At 38.4% G+C, this 24,818-nt stretch overlaps 1 non-coding gene across 1 annotated transcript; it reads left to right on the forward strand.

Annotated features, from left to right (window-relative positions):
• Positions 1-2,190: 2,190 nt before the first annotated feature.
• trnar-acg (transfer RNA arginine (anticodon ACG)) lies at positions 2,191-2,263 on the forward strand. Its single transcript has one exon. It is a non-coding gene; the product is annotated as a tRNA-Arg (tRNA).
• Positions 2,264-24,818: the final 22,555 nt, after the last annotated feature.

Below are 24,818 nucleotides of genomic sequence, written 5' to 3' on the forward strand. Positions count from 1 at the left end.
TTCTCTGTAGGAAAGACCTACATTTTTAAGTGTTATGATGGTCTGTCTCTCTTCCGTTGTTAATTGCCTTTTTCTCGCCATTTTTGTAGCGACACACTACTTTCTGCAGTACAATACTGTTCAACTGATGCTCACGAGGGTATGGTACCACAGTGTGTTCCAACACTGCTTTTATGCAGACAGAGGGGGTTGTAAGTAATCCAGAAAAGCTGGAAGGCCTGTAGGAATTAGTAGCACCAGCTTTCAAGGCTTGATCAACCTCCATTGCTGCAGAACAGTTTTAAATTGTTAACCCATTTTGTGTTCCCTGAAAAAGGCCTTTTTGTATAATTCTGAAATGTACATTATTTTTCAGTTTTGGGGAACCTTACCTTTTTTTAACCTCTGGCAGTTCACCACTTACCTTTGTACCATTTCAAGCTATTCATTGGACTTGAACGACTTGAATTGCAATAAATAACTGGAATAATTGGGGTGTTCTAAAACTTTTGACCGGTTGTGTATGTGTGTGTGTGTATATACACACTTTACTGTGCAAACAGTGTGTATGTGTAAAAATAAGAATTAATAAGAAAGAAAAGCTCAGATATTTAGAGACAGACCTTTTTTATTTATATATCTATTATATAAGTCAGTATGAGTGAGAGTGAGGGGAATCACCTAGTCCCACCCCCTGTGAGGAGTCCATCCCCTCTGTACACCATCATGGCACCTGTTAGGGGGTGGGATTAGACAGCAAGTAAACAATTTTGTCCTCAAAGCTGATGTGTTAGATGCAGAAAAAATGGGCGAGCGTATGGAGAAGGGCCAAATTGTGATGGCTATACGACTGGATCAGAGCATCTCCAAAACTGCAGCTCTTGTGGCGTGTTCCCAGTCTGCAGTAGTCAGTATCTATCAAAAGTGGTCCAATGAAGGAACATAGGGTTATGGCAGCGACTGAGGGCAGGACTAGTGAGAAAACTTGAACACAATCAAAGGGGGCTGAACAGAAATGCAGATAACCAGATCACAGTTCTGGAGAAATGTTTACTTATCTTTAATTAGATAATAATGCAGGTCAAAAAAGAGCACTTGTTAATCAATCAAAACAAAGAACTATACCAGATGCACAAAGTCTTTTAAGGACAAGGCCATAAAACAGAGCACATGGCTGACCTAGACTTAATCAAAGTACAGGAAACACTAAGCAAAGTATTTGTGGAGGAAAAGGGTGACTTAAATACACAAACCTAAACAAAGCACAGGAGACACCTATTAGACATAATGACAGAGACTGGACACCAACAAAAAGGCAGTGGGGGTCTCTAGTGACCAGAAAACAGTCCACAACCCTGACAGGAAACCAGTAGATATCAGTTTATATCTTGCTCTGTTCATGTTACAATTAGTTGCATATCTTACCTGTATATTTCAGTCTAGTTGTGTTGATATTTAACATGATCAGAAAATGACAGATGATTTTCAAAGTCTTTTCCTGTTTCATCATAAAATGGACATAATAAAACGTCCAAAAGTCAGAATGGACAAACCCATGTGTATAAATCACACCAAAATATGGATTTGAATTAAAACACTTAAGAGAAACATTATTTCAGACTTTTGCATAACAGCTGGATAGACTTTTATTTGATAATTATGTGCAGTATTGAGATTAAAATTTATACTTGATTTGGATTGGTCAGAAGGTGTTCAGCATGGACCTGATAGCAGTTCAGGTTTCAAATCAAATCTCTCTTTTTTAAAGAATGTCCTCTTTCTGATTATATACACAGTTATACAAACCAAAAAATAGTGTATGTCAAATATGTACAGAAGAAACTGAATTTGAGTTTAGAGACTAACTAACTAACTAACTAACTAACTAACTAACTAAATATAATCACAATCATTTACATCAGCAAACAAAACATTAATATAAATTATGTATACACAGGCCAGAGGGGCGCCAGAACGCATATCACAACATGTAGCAGCTCCTTTTACCTGCCGGCCCAGGTGCATGGGATGCCGTGATCGTATAGTGGTTAGTACTCTGCGTTGTGGCCGCACCAACCCCGGTTCGAATCCGGGTCACGGCATTGGCTTTTCCACATCACCGTTGAACGCTAGGCATAGCTTTTGACCGCTGGCTGTTTGTCACTTGAAAAGCATAAACAGGTAGTACCCCGCTCCCCTTAAAATTCACATGGGCCAGTGGCGCAATGGATAACGCGTCTGACTACGGATCAGAAGATTCTAGGTTCGACTCCTGGCTGGCTCGGCTGCCTTTTAAGAGCCCAGAGGTGTGCCACAAACTCCAGCTGCCGAATTGCTGGCAGAGTAACACCTCCCACAATCCCTGAAATGCGGAGAGTCCTGTACTGGGAGGTACGCTGGTTTTCTGCACCAGGAACACCAGCCCACGCTCTGTCTAGCGGCTGATCTTCCGCTGGATTGCCAGCTCGAGTAGCTGGATATTCGGTCAGCGCTGGCCGATTTTGTGCTCTGCAATGCAAGGTTCCCATACAAAGCTCTGGATGATACCGCGCTGGAGCTCAAACTGCTTGGTGGTCGAGTAAAACGCCGATCTCAACTCTCCCGGGGAGCCCTCCCATATGGTCTAGCGGCCAGGATTCCTGGTTTTCACCCAGGTGGCCCGGGTTTGACTCCCAGTATGGGAACGTGACTTTATTGGATTGCCTGCAGAGCTGGCAAGGAGTTCACCAAATCGTTCAGTTAATAACGGCCGGGAACGCTTCCTCAACGGAAATCAAAAACGATCACTGATTGCAGCCAGCAGCATGTTGGTGTTGTGTTCATTTCGATTCACAGCGCAAAACGTTACATAACTGATTTGTCATCACTTATTTATTTGTAGGCTCCCCCTAAGGCTCCCATGGGCCAGTGGTGCTACCTGAAGAACGATAGTCTGGGTCAGCCGGCCAATCACAGCTCACCCGGGAAATCTTTCTTGCCCAATCACATCGGCCCGTTACATCTTTCTTCCCCAATCCCTGCGCTGAAAAGATGGATAGACAATGATGGCCGCGCTCATAGCGAGCCAATCGAATCTCTCGCAATTTTACCGTTCTCCGCTAATCGCAACAATGGCCCGCCCACGGCAATCGATGGATCTTGCGCGCTAATGATGTGTCATTCAAGTCAAATGTATTCGCATAATTACAGTGTCATCCATCAATCTAGGGTAAAGGTATAAACCATATCTAAGGTGTTGAATGTTCCAAGGAGCACAGTGGGTTCTATCATTGTGGAAAAATGTTTGGAATCAACAGGATATCCAGCCAAACTCAGTAACCAGGTTAGAATGGCTTTGATCAGAGAGAAAACAAAAGCCCACTGACAACTTTAACAGCTGTAGAAGTCCTCTGCAGAAAAGGGAGAACTTGCTGGAAGTACAGCCATCTCAGAAGTTCTCCATCAGTAAGAGCTTTATGTTGGAATAGCTAAATGAAAACTGCTGCTGAATATAAGCACTGCTCAATATTTGGGCAATACCACTGTTATTGTGAAGCATGGTGTTGGCAGGAGTACTTCTCAGTGGCAGGAGGGGAAAGACGGGTCAGAATTAAGGGAATGGTGAATGCAGCCGAAATACAGAGAGGTTCTTAAAGAAAACTTGCTCCACAGTGGACACAGCCTCAGATTTTAAGACAAGGTTTAACCTTTCAGCACGACAACATGAATATATCCAAGACAACCCTGGAGTGGCTTTGGAACAACTTTCTAAATGTCCTTAAATGGCCCAACCAAATCCCAGACCACATAGGACTTCAGTGAAGCAACATGAAGATGGCAGTTACACCTGTAGCCTGTAGAGTCTTGTCAAAGGAGACTTAGAGCTGTACTCAGTAAATTGTGCACAAATCATATGTGATTTTTTCATCTCTGTAAATTACCTGTATTGTTTTATTTACAGGTAGACATGGAGGTCTTTTTGACTCTGACTGATGGAGATCTGCAGGAGCTGGGGATTAAAACAGACGGGCCCAGACAACAGATTCTGGCAGCCATTTCTGAACTTAATGCTGGAAAGGTGTGTTTTTTAAAAACTGCTAGTCAGCGTTGTCTAATCTGGTCCCATGTTTATAGACGGTTTTGTTATAATATCATATGAATTTCAGGGAAGAGAAAGACAGATACTGCAGGAAACTATCCACAATTTCCAGTCATCTTTTGGGAGTAGCGCAGCATCCTGCAGGTTATTCACATTTTGAGTATTAAACACAAGATATAATAGATATAAGATATAAATTAAACATTATATAGATTGTAAATTTTCACATTTTTTGCAGAATCTTTGTGTACTTATTGCTATTTCACTGTATCTGGAAGCTCTAATATACTTTATATTTATTTTCTTATACTCCAGTTTGGGCAAGACATCAGCTGCATTCCCTTAACAAAAGGTAACACTTTTGGCCAGATGAGGGACTGGAGAATGGTGCCAACTCACTTCAAGACTGATCGTACCCAAAGCAAATGAGAAGTCACAAAGGACCTCACACGTTATTCTGCATAAGGGACGGCATCTTAGAATAACGCATACAAGCATTGACATAGGGTCGCATATTGGATGTGTCTATTTTGCCATCCAATTTGTGGTGTTTAATGTATTGCTAAGTTTGGGCATGATGACAAATAACTGTCTCAGATGATATGATGTACACCGATCAGCCATAATATTAAAACCACTTGCCTAATACTGTGTAAGGCCCTATCGATACAAAAACAGCTCAGACCTTTCAAAGCTTGGAGTCTACAAGAGCTTTGAAGTATGCTGTGGTATCTGGCACCAGCAGTATCTACAAGCACAGGTAATAAATAAAATAAGAAGGAATATAACAAAAAATACTAAAATACCCCAATTTAAGGGTACAAAAATATGACAAAAAATATACAAAAATATAACAAAAAATATTAGACATTTGTAGTCTAAAATTTAGCTTTGCTCCAGAGACTTTCAGTGGGGTGTACTCATTTTTGCATCACCCTAATTTGAGTAAAACTGAAAATTTTGTTCTCTAAGTTATATTATTAACTTTACTTTCATGTTATAAATGTTCAGATGTTATGATTAGTCCCGACTGACCTTTCTGACCTGCTTTCCTTTCTCGAATCTGCTAGAAACATGGACGTTAGACATGGTTCAAGATGTTTTTCAATTTAATATTTCAATAAAAAATCCACTTTTGAAACTCTCAAAGTTTAGTAGAGAAAACACAAAACAATGACTAAGGAAATGTTTAAATGAAGTAGACTTTACTAGCAAAAAGTATTTCTTGCATAGAGAAAATTAAGTAATAAATACAAAGACTAATCTTAATCTACATAATAATCTGATGCAAAAAGTTACCTTCATTGTTTAAATTAGATCAGGCTGGATATTTTTATCAGCGTACAAACAAACAGTACCATCTACATTTACAAGATTTATCAGACTCTCTTATCCAGAGCAACTCACATTTCCACAGCTGAGCAGTTAAGGGGTAAAGGGCTTTGCACAAGGGTCCAGCAGCAGCAGTTTGGATTAAATTGTTTAAATTGCAGTTTTATTTAAATAGCGCACAAAGGTAATATTTCTAATCATGTCATTTCATATTTATGGCAAAAAAATAAAAACAGCAAGCCCACTCAAATCCAGTTTAAAACAAATGAGACAAGTCTTTTAAGAGCAAATGATGATATATAAAATAAGCTGTGTGAGCTGTGTCTGTGCTTATGGTATCTGTCTGTCCATCTCAGTCTGTCCATAATCTGAGGTGTTACAAACAGCAGAACTGATTACTGGAAGAGTTTAAGAGTCAACAGATATGTAGAGATTGATATGATTTTTTTCCAGAGGATGAAAGCTGATTTATAAGGTCATTCAGGTTCATGTACCATTGCATCTTGTTTTAATGCTGTTTAACTCTTTATATCTGGCACTAATTACACCAACAAAACCATCCTGTGCCATTTCTGTGCATGTGAATTTTTTTTTTTTTAAAGTGGTCAGTCTGGTATATCTCATGCCATAATCCAGAATGTTCCCCTTTACAACCCACGGTGACAAAGGTGTCACAAGCCCTTTAAATGTCCCGGAAAGTTCCTTTTATAGCTTTATCCTTGATTTTAACTCATGAAGTCCTAAAGTGACACCTACTGAACATCCTGGTGGGTCATGTGATAGGTCATGTGATTTTGTGTTCCCACAACAACATTTCCCAGATGTCTGCATCCCAGGCAAATGTGATGGTACTAGCTCATTTTAAAAAGGTTCTTTCTTCTAGCTAAAAGGTAAGATTTGACCATTTAAGAATTCTAATGCTTACATAACATGTCCTTTATTACACTTAACCTGATGTGAACACATTTCTTGAACAATTTCATATAAAACAAATCAGTATATTATACAAATTCATATATGTCACAACGGCCCTTTAACATTAAAATTGTCACAGAAAAACTGATGTGACATATGACACATTAGTTGGCTTTTTTTTTTTAACTTTTAAGATTGCTCTTTTAATTTAGCTGATTCAGTGATATTTAGTTAATATTTTTACATTATTGTTACATTTATTATCAATTTATTATTATTTGTCATTATTATTTATTATAATAATTTATTAACACATTCATAATAATAATTTGTTAACAGGCATTGTGAAGGAGTACAACACATTCATGGGGGGGGGGGGGGGGTTGACCTCCAAGATGCATGTGTCACAAGGTATAAGGACCACATGAGGTCACGGAGGTGGTTCCTCTACCTATTCTGGCAAACCATAATGCTTGCCTATATCAATGCATGGCTGATCTCCTGCCGTGACTGTAAACTACTTGGTGTCCACAAGCCACTGAAACAAAGGAGCTTCCAGGCTGAGGTTGCAACTAGCCTTATTCTCCTGCATTCCCAAAGGGGCCGCCTATCACTCAACACCAACTCCACCACCACCTCCCAAGAAAGTTCATGTTGGAGTTCCAGATGATGTTCATGTGGACCAGGTTGCACACTGGCCTGTGAAGTGTGGACGTTGCAAATTCTGCAAAATCAATGCAACCACCACCCTCTGTGAGAAATGTGAAGTGCATCTTAGTTTGTCTTATAAATGTGTTATTTGGCATCTATTTAGTCTGTGTTATGTCCCCCATCATTTTCCCTGAAGGAGAAAGGGGTCTGGGTTCTTATGGGTTAAGGCACAGTGAACTCTATAATGTGTGCTTTAATTGCCTCTGTATTCCACAGTTTTACATTTCTACACAAACAAAAAGTTTAAGTCCACATTCTCAGATGCAAAATGTAAAATACTGCAAAATGTAAAATAATAGTTACCCACAAAAACAGGATCAAAATGTGGAGGCGAAAAGAAACTGCGCAAGATCTAAGCATGCTATCATATCTGTAAAACATGAGCCTGATGATGGAACTGCTGATTGCAGAAGCAAAATGAATTCTGAGGAGTATAGAAACATCAACTAAAGTTCAGGAAAAATGCCTCCAAACTAAAAACTTCAAAACTAAAAACTGGGAAATTCTTGTGAGAAAAAGTCAGTCACTTGATCTGAAACCTTAAGAAAAAAAGGGGGACTAGCAATAAATGCATGATATGGAGAAAATTGTGGACATGGCTGTAAATCATGAGCATCCCCTTCTAAATAATAAAACTGCTTGAAGCCCAAACTGGAGAAAGAAACAGAGTTCAGTTTTATTTATTTATTTTTTATTTACTGTACTTTAATGTACTTTTGTTAAGAAACTAGAAAGTACTAAAAACACACAAATTAAATCACTCTAGTGTTTCACTAACAGTGTTTTGGAATGACTGAAAGACAATAAGCATTCCTTTCCATTTTAAACATCTAACCAACCTTCATTTTCATGAACAGGATTTTTATTTTTTTATTTATTTTGGAAAACACCTTAAAGACTACTGATATTATAAACTATTTCTTCTTAAAGAGTAACCTTGAGAGTTCAGAGTAACTGCATTATAAATGATGTGCTACAGTGGTGTGATTTGGTGTAAACTGTAAATCCACATTTTTAGTCCTCTACAATTTAGATTTTCAGATTTTTATCTCAAGATTTCAGACTTTTTATACACAACTGTGCTCTGGATGCTTAAATGTAAATGTGCAATTCCCCAAATGTTACAGATTTTTCTACATTTTGGAAACAAACTTTCCAAGACTATAAATATCTGAATTTTGTTGGATGTTATTTGTCATTTTTCACATTTTAGTAAACCTTATAAAGTTTCTGAAGTTCTTTAAAAAGGATTTGTATATGAGTGAAAAGTTCATTTAGTGTTGTGTTGCTTTTTAAAGGAAAATTATATAGACATACTGATGACTAAAAATAATCAGAATGAGACGGTAATAGGAGCAAATGAAAACATTTATTAAAGTAAACTATATAAACACTATACAACTATAAGTTTATTTACAACAATATTATTTGCAGCTACTATTTATACTAATTACTATTAGCAGTTATCTATATAGACAAGGATAGAGGGATAGATTGATAAGGGACGCTCTATGAGGGATGAGGGATATTAAAACTACTCCTTGGGTGCTGGGTTCACTCTACAGACCTGTAGGGAAGAAAAGAGTATACTTTAATATTAAGTTCATCAAAAATAAGAATAAAATTAATTTCTACTTACGTGTGGAGAGCTTGAGCAATGTATAGAAAAGAAGTGAGGGAAAAGAAATGGAACAGAAGGAAGAAAAGAGGAATTTGGTAGAAGGAAGGACATTGCTCAGAGCTTCCACAAAATGTCCATCATCTTCTGGACACGCTGTCTGAGGAAAGGTCTCAGTTTGCTGGCTAAGGCTGCTGGGTCTTGGTAGAACTCCGGGGGCTGAGTAAACAGCACTTCAGCGAGATCTGTAAGCTGATCCTATAGACAAATTACATCATCACTGTCACAATCCAACATAGTGTCACTGAGTTTAGGATACAATACTGAGAATTTGTGGATCACAGCATCAGAAGATATTAGACACTTACAATAAGCACTTTAAAGTAGGTCCTTGCTGCAGGCTTCCACACGTCTACCTCCCACATGCTGATGAGCGCAAACAGGCGCTCCAAGAATCCTCCCTTAAGCTTTAGGAAAGAAAGACGACAAGCTCCATTAATATCATGTCATATCAGGGTTAACAACATGGAAAAATAAAATGAGATAAAATAAACCATGTTCTGAAACTACATTCAAGCATGGCTTTTAAATCTCCTGATAAGACTCTTACTGTCTCAGGTATTGAGCTGTTTGTAAAATAGCCGAATAGAAGCAGCTCGAAAAAGATGTCCACGAAGTTGTAGTGGTAGACCTGCACAGAAGAGAAAAGTTACAAGAAGAAATTAGCTTTACATAATGGAGTCCTGTTTTCTATCACATCAAAATCTTTTAGATTTAAACATTTGTCATGTTACACAAGCATTTATAAGCTTACATAGGACCCGGAGAGCTCTGCTGCAATCCAGTCCTGATAAGAAGGAGTCTTCAGGAAACGAATCAGAGCCTCGTAGGCCAGCTGTACACGACCTGCATCCTGTTAAAACAAACAAACAAAATAATCACTTTGGCTTCAGTTTTTTTAACGTGGAAACTCATTTTAAACCCTAAAATGAAGCAGTATGTAAGCCTCAGCATGTCCAGTACTTTACTAAAGATACACAGATGATGTATGACATGGGCCAAATGTCCAACTACTGCATATCCCAGAGCCCTCTTCATTATGTACATTTTATTTTAATATTTATCCTAAGAATGTCCTTTTTTTAGCAGGCTGTGATTGTTATAAAATTAGCTTTTGATGCTTGTTATTTTAATTATTATTCCTTAATTACTCATATTACTCATGAATCTGAATATAAGACAGCACATAATATAAGCTAAAGCAGAGTGAACTTCCCCTGAGCAAAAACAGCAGCTAAACAAAGGTTTTACTCACAGCGAACGCCTCACGGAGAGCATGCAGCTTCAGGCCGATATCAGTTACCCCTCTCTCTGTAAGATGGTCCCTAAGAAACAAAAGATTTACATGCTTAGTGTATTAAACATACATTACTCCTTTATACCATTAAACTGTGAAGAGAAGCGTACCAAGTAAAGGGCACCTCCATCTCCTCTTGGCTAAGGCTCTCCTCACTCTCCTGCAAGACACATTAGCAATAAATCATTAAAACTCACACAGTAAATGTTACAGCCTCCCATTCAGGGGAATAGCAGCATCTGTAGATACACATCAGGTCTGAAACACAGAATTACCTCAGAGTCGTACTGTTCCTCTGAATCACTGTGGGGAGAGTCAACCTGCTCCTGCTCCCAGGTGGAGGTGTTCACCTGACCATCTTTAGCCACATGCAGGAACGTGCAGGACACCTTTTTAAAGGTTTGCTGTTAAATTAAAAAAATATATAAAAATGAACACTGCAGACCCATATGTGTACAAAATTCCAAGAGTTACTATCTACAATAAAGACTTCATGACATTGCAATAAATTTACCACATAATCCTCAAGTGGCTCCATGATGGTTTCCACCCGGTTACAGGAAAGGAGCTCTGTAACCTTCCCATATTCAGCCTTAAGAGAACAATTTGAAGTGAACACAATTAGTCACTGCAACTAACAAAAGTTTTGTGACGCCACAACAGATAATCCCTCACCTGTATGACAGTGAAATGGTCCTCGATGGTGGTCTGATAAGGGAATCCCTGCAAATGACAATTAGCTGAAACTCAAGATCTACTTCTCAAAAGTGTTCATCTAATAATCATTAATATCAATTCTCTTCATCAGAGTAACAAAGATGGTGATTACCAGCTGGTCAAAGTAGCGCGTCTTGGTGGTTTTAAACCAGCAAAAACCACTCTCAGGACCCCTTATCATCCCGAGGAAGTATCCCTTAACGTCCACTGCCTAGAAATAGAGAAACTAAACATTAGAACTTGTAAAGAAGGATGTGTGTGTGTTTGTATCTCAGCTGCAGCACTGTACAATACCCCAGACTGGGAGTTGGAGGAGTCTGCAGTGTTGTACTCAACATTACAGCAGGTGCTGTTCAGCTCACCAGCACTGAGGGGCTGTGAAAAGTAGAAGATGAGGATCATCAGTGTTTTTTATCATAGCAGTTTCACACTAACACTTTCAAACATTCTGTCACTTGGAAAATCCAGAGATCAGATTTAGTAAATAAATGACAGGTTTGGTTACCAGAACAACAGCTGAAGATGTGGAGTGAGTTTCTGTGGGTAGCTGCGGCAGGATTGGCTCAACAACCTTAAGACACACACACACACACACACACACACACACACTTAGACAAAAGCAGCCTACACGTTTCAAATGTAGTTAAAATATTTTACTGACACATACCTGGAGGACTGAGGGAGTATCTGACGATTCTCCCAGCAAATCCACAGCTTCTGCAATAAATTAGTTTCATGTAAGTTTAATTACAACTAATATTTTCTGTTAAATGTAAAACATTAAAATGGCCAAATTTATAAGGTAGTAGAGAGAGAGAGACCTTGTAAATTTTTCTCTCCTTTCTTTCTAATGCTTAAAAGTTAATAAACCTGTGAGTTAGTTAGCTAGTTAATTTGTGAAGAAACAGACTAATTGTAGCATTAGTAGCTTGTGTAAATTCACTGTACATGTGACTGATTAAACTCTCTAAATCCTCAAGTCCAGGCATCCTGATGAACTCCATCTCCCCATCAGGATCCACACGCTGCCGTCTACTCAGAGGGGCTTCTTGATTGCCATCCTCTTCGTCCCACCTCCTCCTTATGCCCTGGCGTGGGACAGGAGTTATCATTGTGGCAGGAGCATAGTACATACCAGCCACAATGCTGTGGATGTCGATATTGAAATAAGGCTGGGGCAAAGGAACTGTTGAAGGCTGTGGACTCCCTGAAGGTGGTGGCCTCCTCAAAGGGGATGGGGTTTTATTTTAATAGCACTGTGTATGGTTTGTAAAGCAGGAAAGCCTCACTATCAAAACAAGAAGTATTTACACAAGTTATATTACTGTAATCTTCCTATAACACTGCATTAAAAACTCAGTATTTACATTTTAGCTGCATTTATAGGTGTTATACAGGGCTCTTCCAGTATCACGGCTTCACTGTTAGTCACACTGTGCACTTATTTCAATGCTTAAAAATATCTTCCCCCAAAAAATGCAGATTAAAATACATTTCTATTACAGTCTATTACTTTAGCACTTTCTTACTCCAGTGGTTCACATCCCCTTTGAGTCCAATTGTGTCTCCTCTCAAAAATTCGCCCTTTATCGTAAATTACACTACTCCTAACTATTTTATTCACGACAGCTAGAAACAAAACCTTGCTGAACAGAATTGAAACAAACAGCTTGATATTTTTGCCTAAGCTGCACTCTACATTGCCACACTAGCTCCATTTATTTGTACCGATTGGTTTTGTTCAGCTAGCTGCCTTTCCTCACAGCCCCTTTCTCTCTCCGCTTTAACAACTCGACAAACACGGACAATGAAAAATCCTTAAAATAATAAGTTACTTCATGTTATTGTAAGTATTTTAACTTATTCTATTCACTCCATCAAAAAAAACTATAAACACTGAAAAACAATTACTTAGCTACATGCTAACTAGCCGTCTAGCTAATCTTTGCTAATACTCCTCGGCTTGACTTAGTAAACTTTAGCAAACGTTAAGTAAACATTGGGACTTTTATGAAAAGCTGATGTTAACATATCTGAAAACATCAACACTGTTTTCTTCTTCCCTGCTCGTTTCACTGGAGTCTGCCATTTTGTCCGCTAGCTTTAGCATACTGATCGTGTACGTAAAGCGATTAGCCGAATAAAGATTAGCCGAACAGAATTTCTCAAAACCATCTAATCATATAAAACGATATTCCTGATTGCGGTTTTTTGTAATAACGCGGTGTTTAAAAGACTTTATACTTAAGTGAAAAAGAGGAAACTCAGTAACTCACCGTTCCAGGGGTCGTACAGTCCGCTCCATCCGGGCTCGGGATCCACATCCGGGTGCTGAGGCTCGGCTCCTCCCCCGAAGTTCATCATCGCTGCGCTGTAGAGTCGGTGTAGGAGTCAAATCCAGTAGTGGAGTACAGAGAAATCCGAAACAGGGGTGTAGCAAAAATGCCAAAAGATAATCCAAATCTTGCGACCTTCAGAACCAGTATAAACCAACACTAACTAGTATAAAACAGCACTAACTAGTATAAACCAATATAAACCAGCACTAACTAGTATAAACCAGCACTAACTAGTATAAACCAGTATAAACCAGCACTAACTAGTATAAACCAGCACTAACTAGTAACAAGAGAGTCAATAATGAATAAATAATAATAATAATCATAATAATAAGCTGAAATGTCCGGGAAGCCCAGGGAGTGAAGCATAGCTGAAGTTTAAGGCAGCATGTAGCTGTACAGTTAGAATTCAAGCTGTAGGACCAGTTTAAAGACGATACGACCTTAAAAAAAAAAAAACTCCTGTTTACGGCATCTACCGAAAACCTCCGAGAAAAACCGAACTGTACGGAAACCAGGAAGTGAAGTCCGTAAAAAATGCATTTACAAATTATATATTTTACATTTTATAATTTGCTCCTGCTGAACACACTCAGTGTCCTCAAGGTAGGATGATCTTTATCCTTTAATGCCACACTGTTTCTACAATAAATCATGTTAAAGTGACAGTGTTACAGTCTAATGTTATGTAGCACACAAGACACCTCATCTTGCCGTGAATTAGCCTAATGCTAGTTACCGTGCTAGCGAACCTGGCTACTGGTTTAAACTACACAATAAAATCATTAAGCTCGGTTTAAGCATTTATTTTATTTCCACAATGAAATATTTACCCCATTAGAAGTCCATTCTTAACAACCCCTTCTCCTGGTTTTAATAAAATAAATCGTGCTTAGCTTTGTGATTCAGCAGCTAGCGCGCTAACGGACTTTAGCCGATTTTAGCGATTTCAATGACAGTGTAATATTTGGACTAATCATATCTACCGAGAGAACTTGTATATTTGTTGTAATTATTTAACACTTTATTGGTTATATTAATGTGAATATGATATTTTTCCTAATAATAGTTCACCTGTTAGTGAACATGCTGCTGCTTTAAATTACACACTAAAATCCTGAACCGAGTTGATGAGCTCGGGTAACGAGAATTTAGTTTATTTCCATAATATAATATTTACCCATTTAAAAGGTGACTTTTCACACCCCTGAGTACTGGTTTTACACTAAATCATGACTAGACTAGTGATTTAGTCAGGTCTAAAGGACTTAGTTACAGATGTATGTTATCTACCTAGAGAACTTCGCTAATCATTTCATTTACACAGTTAGCATCATGCTAGTTATCGTGCTAGCGAACTCGGCTACTGGTTTAAATGACACAATAAAATCCTTAAGCTTGGTCAAGAATTTATTTTATTTCCACAATGAAATATTGACCCTGTTAGTAGGTCACTTTTAACAACCCTGACTACTGGTTTTACACTAAATCATGATTAGCCTTGTGATCCGCTAGCTAGCGCGCTAGCGGACTTTAGCCGATTTTTACCGATTTAAATTACACTGTAATAGTTGGACTAATTATATCTACATGTCTATCTGTTGTAATTAGTACACATTTTATCGGTAAATTTAATATAAATATAATGTTTAGCCTAATGTTAGTTAAGCTGCTAGTGAACTTGGCTGTTGTTTTACATTACACACTAAAATCCTGAACGAGTTGATGAGCTTGACCAACGAGAATTTCATTTATTTCCACAATATAATACTCATCCCCATTAAAAAGTCACTTTTAACAACCCTGACTACTGGTTTTATACTAAATCATACTTAGACTACTGATTAATCAGCTCTCGCGCTAAAGGGCATGGTTACAGATGTACACCGATCAGCCATAACATTATGACCACCGACAGGTGAAGTGAATAAGACTGATGATCTCCTCATCATGGCACCTGTTAGTGTGTGGGATATATTAGACAGCAGGTGAACATTTTGTCCTCATAGTTGATGTGTTAAAAGCAGGAAAAATGGGAAAGTGTAAGGATTTGAGCGAGTTTGACAAATGGTGATGGCTGCACGACTGGATCAGAGCATCTCCAAAACTGCAGCTCTTGTGGGATGTTCCCGGTCTGCAGTGGTCAGTATCTATCAAACGTGGTCCAAAGAAGGAACGGTGGTGAACCGGTGACAGGGTCATGGGCGGCCAAGGCTCACTGATGCACGTGGAGAGTGAAGGCTGGCCCATGTGGTCCGATCCACAAGATGAGCTACTGTTGCCCAAATTGCTGAAGAAGTTAATGCTGGTTCTGATAGAAAGGTGTCCGAATACACAGTAAATCACGGTTTGTTACTTATGGGACTGCATAGTCAGGGCGCCCATGTTGACCCCTGTGCACCACTGAAAGCACCAACAATGGGCACGTGAGCATCAGAACTGGACCACGAAGCAATGGAAGAAGGTGACCTGGTCTGATAAATCAAGTTTTCTTTAACATGGCGTGGATGGACGGGTGTGTGTGCACATGGCACCAGGATGCACTATGGGAAGAGGGCAAGCTGGCGGAGGCAGTGTCATGCTTTGGGCAATGTTTTGCTGGGAAACCTTTTGGTCCTGCCATCCATATGGATGTTGCTTTGACATGAACCACCTACCTAAGCATTGTTGCAGGCCATCTACACCCTTTCATGGTAACGGTATTTCCTGATGTCTGTGGCCTCTTTCAGCAGGATGATGCACCGTGCCCCAAAGCAAAAATGGATCAGGAATGGTTTGATGACCACAACAATGAGAATGAGGTGTTGACTTGGCTTCCAAATTCCCCAGATCTCAATCCAATCGAGCATCTGTGGGATGTGCTGGACAAACAAGTCCAATCCATGGAGGCCCCACCTCGCAACTTCCAGGACTTAAAGGATCTGCTGCTAACATCTTGGTGCCAGATACCACAGCACACCTTCAGGGATCTAGTGGAGTCCATGCCTCGACAGGTCAGGGCTGTTTTGGCAGCAAAAAGGGGAGCAACAGCATATTAGGCAGGTGGTCATAATGTTATGGCTGAGCGTGTGTATGGTATCTACCTAGAGAACTTCACTAATCGTTTCATTTCCACAATATCATAGTGAGTATAAAGGTTTTAATAATTATACAGTATAATATTTTTTATAGATTTGGGTGGTGGACAGGGGCAGGAGGTTTTAGAGAGTTTAATCAGGTCACATGTACAGTGAATTTACACAATCTGACTGCTACAATTTTTCTGTTTCTTCACAAGTTAACTAATTATCAAACTCACTGCTTTATTAACTTTTATGCATTAATAGGAAAGTTTGATATTGTGTAATTGAAGAGTCATAATTCTGAGTCACAGAAAAATAATCTATTGCAGAGCCTGTGGATGTGCTGGAGGAATCAGCAGATACTCCCTCTGTCCTCCAGGTATGTGTCAGTTAAATAGTAATATTTTAACTTCATTTAAAACCTACAGGCCACTTTTTTCTAAGTGTGTGTGTGTGTGTGTTTGTGTGTGTGTGTTTGTGTGTGTGTGTTTGTGTGTGTTTGTGTGTGTGTTAAGGTCATTGAGTCAATCCTGCAGCTGCTGCCCACCGAACCACACGAAGAACCTTCAGCTGTCATTCTGGTAAGAAAATCCTTCATTTATTTCCTAAAGCCAATCAATGGATTTTACAAGGTTGTTTTTACTGTAAAGAATGTTAGTATAAATCTGATATGATAAGAAGCACTTATGATCTTCATGCTCTACATTTCACAGCCGCTCGATGCTGATGAGCCGGACAGTGCCTGCCGTGATGTTCAGTGTGTGTCTGTAGTCTCCTCCCTCTCCCAGGTATTCTACACTGCTGTAACTGAGATACAAACACACAAACATCCTTCTTTACAAGATCTAATGTTAAGTTTTGTTTCTCTATTTCTGGCCAGTGGACATAAGCAGAGACATGATTGGAATGATGAGGGGTCCAGAGAGTCGGCTCTGCTGGTTTGAAAGCGCAGAGACACACTGCTTGACTCGCGAGGTAATCACAGTCTTTATTACTCTGATGAAGAGAATGGACATTTTTCAACTGACATGATTTTTAGAAGAGCACTTTTGTGAAATGTGGTTGTAGATCTTGAGTTTCATCTAATTGTCTTTTACAGGGATTCCCTTATTATACCAGTGATAAGGAGAGTTTCACTGGCATTCAGGTAAGGGATTATTCATTGTTCATTGAAATAGATCTTGAGTTTCAGCTTTTTGTCATTTGCAGGGATTCCCTTATGAGTCCTCCATAGAGGACTGTTTCACTGGCATACAGGTAAGGGATTAATCGTTGTGGCATCACAAAACTTTTGTTAATTGCAGTGACTAATTGTGTTCACTTTAATTTGTTCTCTTAAGGCTGAATCTGGGAGGGTTACAGATAGGGCTGGGTATTGTTCAAAAATGTCCGATATCGATACCGATGCTGATACCTTGACTTTGATACCGGTTCCTGAACGATACTTTTTTCGATACCAATTTTATGAAATCCATTTTAACAAAAGTACATTACACATTACCTCAGAGAAACTTGGTTTTATTTTTTTTATACAGATTCAAAGACTCTCCTGAGCCACTCCACAAGGAAACAAAAAAGCATAAATGAACAAAATGTAACCAACACAATACACAACCCTAACCCCAATACACAGGTTTAAGTCAATAGATGTTGCTTACTACTGCTTAAGATCTTTAAATAACTCATCAGTCCTTCAAAAAAAATTAGCATGTCTGCTTTTTCAGGAGACAGACAAGCTCGCTCCTGACTAATAATGTCCCCAGCAGTAGAAAATTTACCTTTAACAATAAAGTTTGTGAATGCTCTGTGGCATTCATCTTGCTTTTCTTCTTCATTTTTCCTTTTTCTGCCAGTGTGAACGGATTAACACTTAATGGTCTCCTAATTCCAGGGTCAGCAGGAGCAGCTATAACATTAATGTAAGGGGAGAGGGAGAAAATAAAACTGTTAATGCAGTCAACCTTAAGGATAAGCACGCTTTAACAACATAAATACTTCAATGTGAGTTAAACGTGATCAGTTTCTATTAACCTTAACATTTTTAGCATAGATTTAGCTATCTATCTATAGCCATCCAAACAAAATCTAACGTTACGTTGGTCACTATATAACGTTAGTACAAAGTCGCCGCGCACAGAAAGAAACATAAATAGATGCATGTCGCACTACAAGTTAGCCAACTGTGTTTGCTTGTTTGCTAAAAGTTAAGCTTACCTGTCGGAGTCCCAGTCATAACGCCGCTGTCTTCATCGGTAGTTGTGGAGAAGAGCCCATGTGGTGGGCATGTCGAAGAAGGCTCTGGGGCAGAAAAACACAGAGAGGATGACCGCATCGGCTCGGCCTTCTTGCAGTCGAAGATGGAGCAACTTTCTGCTCTTATGTTTATTCCGTGCACGATTAAGTGCTTCATCAGATTTGACATGTTGTCGGTCTTGGCAGCAATTATTTTGTTGCAAATGTGGCATCGCACGCTTTTGTCATCGAGCTTGGTGAAATGCAGCCATACTTTCGGCCTATAGTATCGAGGCAATTCGGTCGCTGCTTAAAAAGTATCGAATTCGATACCCAGCCCTAGTTACAGAGTTCATCTCCTGTAACCGAATGGAGACATCATTCGTCGTGCCACATTATTTTGTGGTAAATTTATTGCACTGTCATGAAGTGTATCTTGTAGTTAGTAACTTTTAGAATTTTGTCAGTTGTGCTCCATCTTTTCTTCCTCTGTTTCATTTCATCTTCTTTTCTCTCACTTCTTTTTCCTACATTGCTCAGGCTCCACACGTAAGTATGAAATCATTTTATTTCTATTTTTGATCAACTTAATATTTAAAAAATCTCTTTTCTTTCCTACAGGTTTGTACAGTGAACCCCAGGACCTGAAGAAGGGCTTAACCTTAGCATTTAAGATCCCTCGTCCCTTAATAATCATCCCTTATTAATCTATCCCTCTGTTCCTATCCCACTCCCCCTATTCCCATCAATAGCCTATAGATTGTAAATACATGTATAGAATTGTTTAGAAATAAACTTATTTGTATACTTCTTATAGACTTTGCTGAAATAAATGTTTATATTTGTTCCTATTGCGGTCTCATTCTGATTATTTTTAGCCATCAGTATATGTATAAAAGTTTCCTTTAAACGCAACACAAACTGAATTTTTCACTCATATACAGATCATTTTTACAGAATTTCACAACCTTTAAATGGTTTACTAAAATGTGAAAAATAACAAATATATTATATATTTGTTATTATATTATATTCAGTGTTGGGGAAAGTTACTTTTAAAAGTAATGCGTTACAATATTGTGTTACTCCCTAAAAAAGTAACAAATTGCATTACTTAGTTATTTTTTATAAAAAGTAATGTGTTACGTTACTTTTGCGATACTTTTTCTTAAATTTGACCAGTAGACTCGTTCTCTTTTCATTTTATACACATAGAAACCTATATGTGTTACATTACAAAGTAAACTCACAGTCCAAGTTAATAAAGACATTAAAGAGTGCAATATAGTCTTCCTAAAGTCATTCTAAAATTAGATCAATCTGCAAATGTTTTCTTTAGGTCTGCCTCCATTTCTATATATGCCTTGTCCAAAAAGCTTGTAAAGGTTTTGTGATCGGAGAGCACGGCCCCTGTCCATTTCCCTGATGTTGCTGATGATATTACAAAATGTCGGCGCCTTCACAGTGAAGAGTGGCTGCATCTCCTCAACAATAAATGCAGCAACCAATTTATTGAGTTCAGTCAAACTAATTGTTTTACCTGGTGGTGAACTGAAATCTAGCTTTTGTTGTTCAGCAGTAGGCGGGGTATTTTAATACTGACATACATGGTTTGTTTATGTAAACTAATGTTAAATAATATCATTTAAGGGGACCATAATGTAAAACATTATTGATTGAGTCATTTCCCATATGAGTAACATAGTTATTCTACCATAATTTAAATCATATCTAAGGCTGGGTTTGATTAGGAGTGGGATTATTAGATAGATGAATTCAGACCCTCGCTGTGAAACATCACCCCCTGGACACAGGTGGACACAGCGTCCCTCATTTATTCCAAGTGTAGGGTGGCTTGAGTTCAGACACCATTAGTCAGGTGTGACAGCATTAATCATACTGCAGAATTCCTCTTCACTAAACAGCTTACGAGACAGATACCCCCTGCTGAAGAAATCTGTTTGCTTCACTTTTGTTCAGTCACACAGGACAGCTGTTCTAACTGTTAGATAAGCTTTATTAACTCCACTGATCAAAATGTTTGCTTCCAGTTCCCTTTTAGTCCTGCTGCCAACACCATTTTTCCATTTTCAGACAGATCACATTTATCTATGACAAGAAGCAAGATATGCCACAAATGATCTAAAAGCACACCATCAGACTGAGCTTTGTCCAGCAACTTCCATGTACATTAGTGTCTTAAAAATCAATTTCAGCCACAGCAGTATGTCAGAGCTTGAGATGCATTTCCTCAAAACACCTGGAATCAGTTATAAATGTTGCCTGCACAGACAAAACAAGGACATTTTAAGACACATTGAGGCCATTTCTGTCATAAATGAACACACTTAAATTAATACACTAGCCTTCAAAATAAGGAATGTACAGAACAGAAAAGAAATATATGAAAGCTGGACACTTTATAGCCTTGCTAAGGCCATAATAAAATATATAGTGGGGTCCAAATGTCTGAGACCACTAGTAAAAATGCTTCTTTTTGGCATTTTTTTCTAATTTAATGCATCAATTTGTTTTTCAGATTATATTATTTGACAACAACTTTCTTTCTTTCTGCAAATCTTTGAAATTTATGCAAGATGCCTTTCTGAGCTTCTAGCATTTAGCATGTTGCCTTTTTTGCTTTAAATGAGTGTGTGCATTTGAGCTGCATGGACACCACAAGTTTATGTAAAACCTTACAAGCCATTTTAGATCAAATGCATCAGTGTGTCACTTGAACACATGCTTCAGTAAAAAAGATCAGACATGAGGAAAATCTGACCTTTAAATAGACACCTAGAAAGAGTACAGAATCTTAAATGAACTATTGTTTACTTTCTATATTTTAAATAGGAAAAAATGCAGTTGAAGAAAAATCCCAGATTATTAATGTGGTCACAGAATTTTGGACATTTTTTCAGTGGACATAATCAATACATTTATCACATTACAATTATTTATGTGAGTAATAAACCATATAAACATACTGTGATAACACTTTACATTAAGGCTCTGTTAACTTACTTTATTTACTGCATTAGTTAACATTAAAGAAATGCTTATATGAAAGCTGATACCTTCTTTATAACAGATCACCTTAGACCCTGAATCTCTTCTTGGAGCTGGATTTGATTTGTATTGTGAAATGTGAACTGACAGAAACTTCTTAACAATTACTGGTATACTTATGAAGAACAATTTACTTTAAAATAAATAACAGAACTGTAGGATGGGAATAATGAGGATTTAAGTGTTTTAAACCTAAGTGCCAGAATCTCTTCACAGAGCTTTAACTATGTGGTATTTCAAGATAATCACAGCCACATACAGTGTGATGAGATGAAATAATTCTCTTGGACTCAAGGTCTAAGACACATGTATGACATTCACAGTGCTGACGAGACGAAGCATGCAGGGAGGGGCTATGGGTAACAGAGGGGGTAAGTACACACATGGGTAGAGTGTAAGTATAAGAGTATAGGGTATAAATACTGAAATCACAAAAAAGTACATTCAAAATGAAAATTATACATTATAGAAAACACAGGGTCCAAAACTTTAAAGTGCAGTAATGCTTCTAAAAGTAACCTGAGATGAATGAAATTTAAAGTGACACAGTGTGTAGTAAGGTGTTAAGTCAGTAGCCTGTGTTATTCCTGCTGCCACCTCTGTATGATGGCCTTCTGTACAAGTATAAAAATAAAATTTCATTCAAGTCATTTAATTCATTTACTATTTTTATTTCATTAAGTGGTTACAGGCTGGTCTTCTTGTGACAGTATATAAAGAGACTTAATGCATTACTTCTATACTCTGTGGTACCTGATAGTAAGTCTCCTGTATTAGGTCAATTCTCAATCTCACCACAGGATGGCAGTATCGGATACAGCTTATATAAAACAAGGCGAAACCTAGAACTACCTCATCATCATTAGATTACATATCCAACAGTGAGATTGATTTGTTGTGAGAAAGCCTAGTGCGTAAATTGATTGAAATAATAAGTTGCTGAATTTTCTCAGGAACAGTCATCTAGTTCAATTCAGTGAATGTCAGATGATGTTTGTGTGTTGCCAGGTGTGTGGTTTTTAGACCAAACAATTATTTCAGGTCTTGTGTGTGGCACATGTTCCATAATACTTCGTGCCAAGTAAGAATGTCACTTTTGAGAGATACAAATTTTTCTCTGCTGACCAAACACAAGGAGTGAGTTTTGACCAGTACCTTGCGGAACTGCACACACTAAGTAAGACTTGTGAATTTGAAGATTTTAGAGACTCAATAGTGAGGGACAAAATAGTCTGTGGGATTCCTGATAATGGTCTCATTACCTGACCCTGACCCTGACACTGGAGAAATCAGTCAATATGTGTAGACCTGCTGAAATAACTTGTGCACAAGCCAAGGAACTACATAGAGAAGATGCTGCAGTGCAGGCCATTAAAAAAGAGGAGCAAAACACATTTTGCAAAGCAAAAGCAGCAAAGAATGAAAACCCCAAAAAGTAAATGCTGAAGATGTGGAAGCGAAATCTGCAACAATAATGTCTCTCCTGCGATGTCTTGCAGACCAAGATGACCTGTTAGACCTCCTGAAAGGCTTATTGAAATTTGTTAAATATTTCAAGGACTGGGGTAGTTGAAAAAGAAAAAGGTTGATTGTAATATCTCACAGTTAAACTGCAACTATTGTGTTACTGTTAGATAAAAGAAAAAAAAGGTTGTTTTTTGCATAAAAGTTAGTAATAGAAGTAAAGAATCCCAAAGATAGTGCTTTACTTTTAAAGTGGGGAAGATGTGATGTTATGAACGATTACATGTGATTTTGGTTCCGGGTGTGTGTGTGTGTGCGTGTGTGTGTGTGTGTGTGTGTGTGTGTGTGTGTGTGCGTCTGGACAGTTTAGAGGGGAACCGCAAGTTGTGCTATAAGAAATGTTGTGCAAAATGCTAAGTAAAGTGAAGTGGCTAAAAAGACATTGAAGCTCTCCAGCATGTTGATTAAAACATAAAAGAGGGCATCACATTTAGTGCTACATCACATACACACATATGGTCCACAGTGTCAGTGTGAAATGCCACAGAAATCACATTGTTTGTTTCTGGAATTAGCCTGAATTAGCATATTTATGTTTACATTTTTTATATATATATAAAAATATATGAAAATATATAAAAATAAAAGTCCTCACAAATCACCATTAGCCAGTGTACGGTATACAGTGAGGGAAAAAATTATTTGATCCCCTGCTGATTTTGTACATTTGCTCCCTGACAAAGAAATGATCAGTCTGTAATTTTAATGGTAGGTTTATCTGAACAGTGAGAGACAGAATAACAAGAAAAAAAATCCAGAAAAACACATTTCAAAAAAAGTTATACATTGATTTGAATTTTATTGAGTGAAATAAGTATTTGACCCCTTTGCAAAACATGACTTAGTACTTGGTGGCAAATCCTTGTTGGCAATCACAGACGTCAGACATTTCTTGTAGTTGGCCACCAGGTTTGCACACATCTCAAGGAATTTGCGCCCACTCCTCTTTGCATCCACGACCCATTTTTAATGCCCTGGCTGAGGGAAGGAGGTTCTCACTCAAGATTTGACGGTACGTGGCTCCGTCCATCGTCCCTTTGATGCGGTACGGTTGTCCTGTCCCCTTACCAGAAAAACACCCCCAAAGCATAATGTTTCCACCTCCATGTTTGACAGTGGGGATGGTCTTCTTGGAGTCATAGGCAGCATTCCTCCTCCTCCAAACACGACGAGTTGAGTTGATGCCAAAGAGCTGGATTTTGGTCTCATTTGACCACATGACCTCTGAATCATTCAGATGTTCACTGGCAAACTTCAGATGAGCCTGTACATGTGCTTTCTTTAGCAGGGGGACCTTGCGGGCGCTACTGGATTTGAGTCTTTTACGGCATAGTGTGTTACCAATTGTTTTCTTGGTGACTATGGTCCCAGCTGCCTTGAGATCATTGACAAAATCCTCCAGTGTAATTTTGGGCTGATTCCTCGCCGTTCTCATGATCATTGAAAAACTCCATGAGGTGAGATCTTGCATGGAGCCCCAGAGGAAGATTGACAGTCCTTTTGTGTTTCTTCCATTTGGGAATAATCGCACCAACTGTTGTCACCTTCTCACCAAGCTGCTTGGCAATGGTCTTGTAGCTCATTCCAGCCTTGTGTAGGTCTACAATCTTGTCCCTGACATCCATGGACAGCTCTTTGGTCTTGACCATGATGGAGAGTTTGGAATCTGATTGCTTCCTTCTGTGGACAGGTGTCTTTCATACACTTAACAAGCTGAGATTAAGAGCACTCCCCGAGAGTGCTCCTACTGTAATCTCAGCTCCTTACCTGTATAAAAGACACCTGGGAGCCAGAAATCTGACTGATAGGGGATCAAATACTTATTTCACTCATTAAAATGCAAATCAATGTAGAACTTTTCTGAAATGCATTTTTCTGGATTTTT

Source organism: Hemibagrus wyckioides, unplaced genomic scaffold (assembly GCF_019097595.1).
Source record: "Hemibagrus wyckioides isolate EC202008001 unplaced genomic scaffold, SWU_Hwy_1.0 Contig11, whole genome shotgun sequence".
Classification (NCBI taxonomy): Eukaryota; Metazoa; Chordata; class Actinopteri; order Siluriformes; family Bagridae; genus Hemibagrus; species Hemibagrus wyckioides.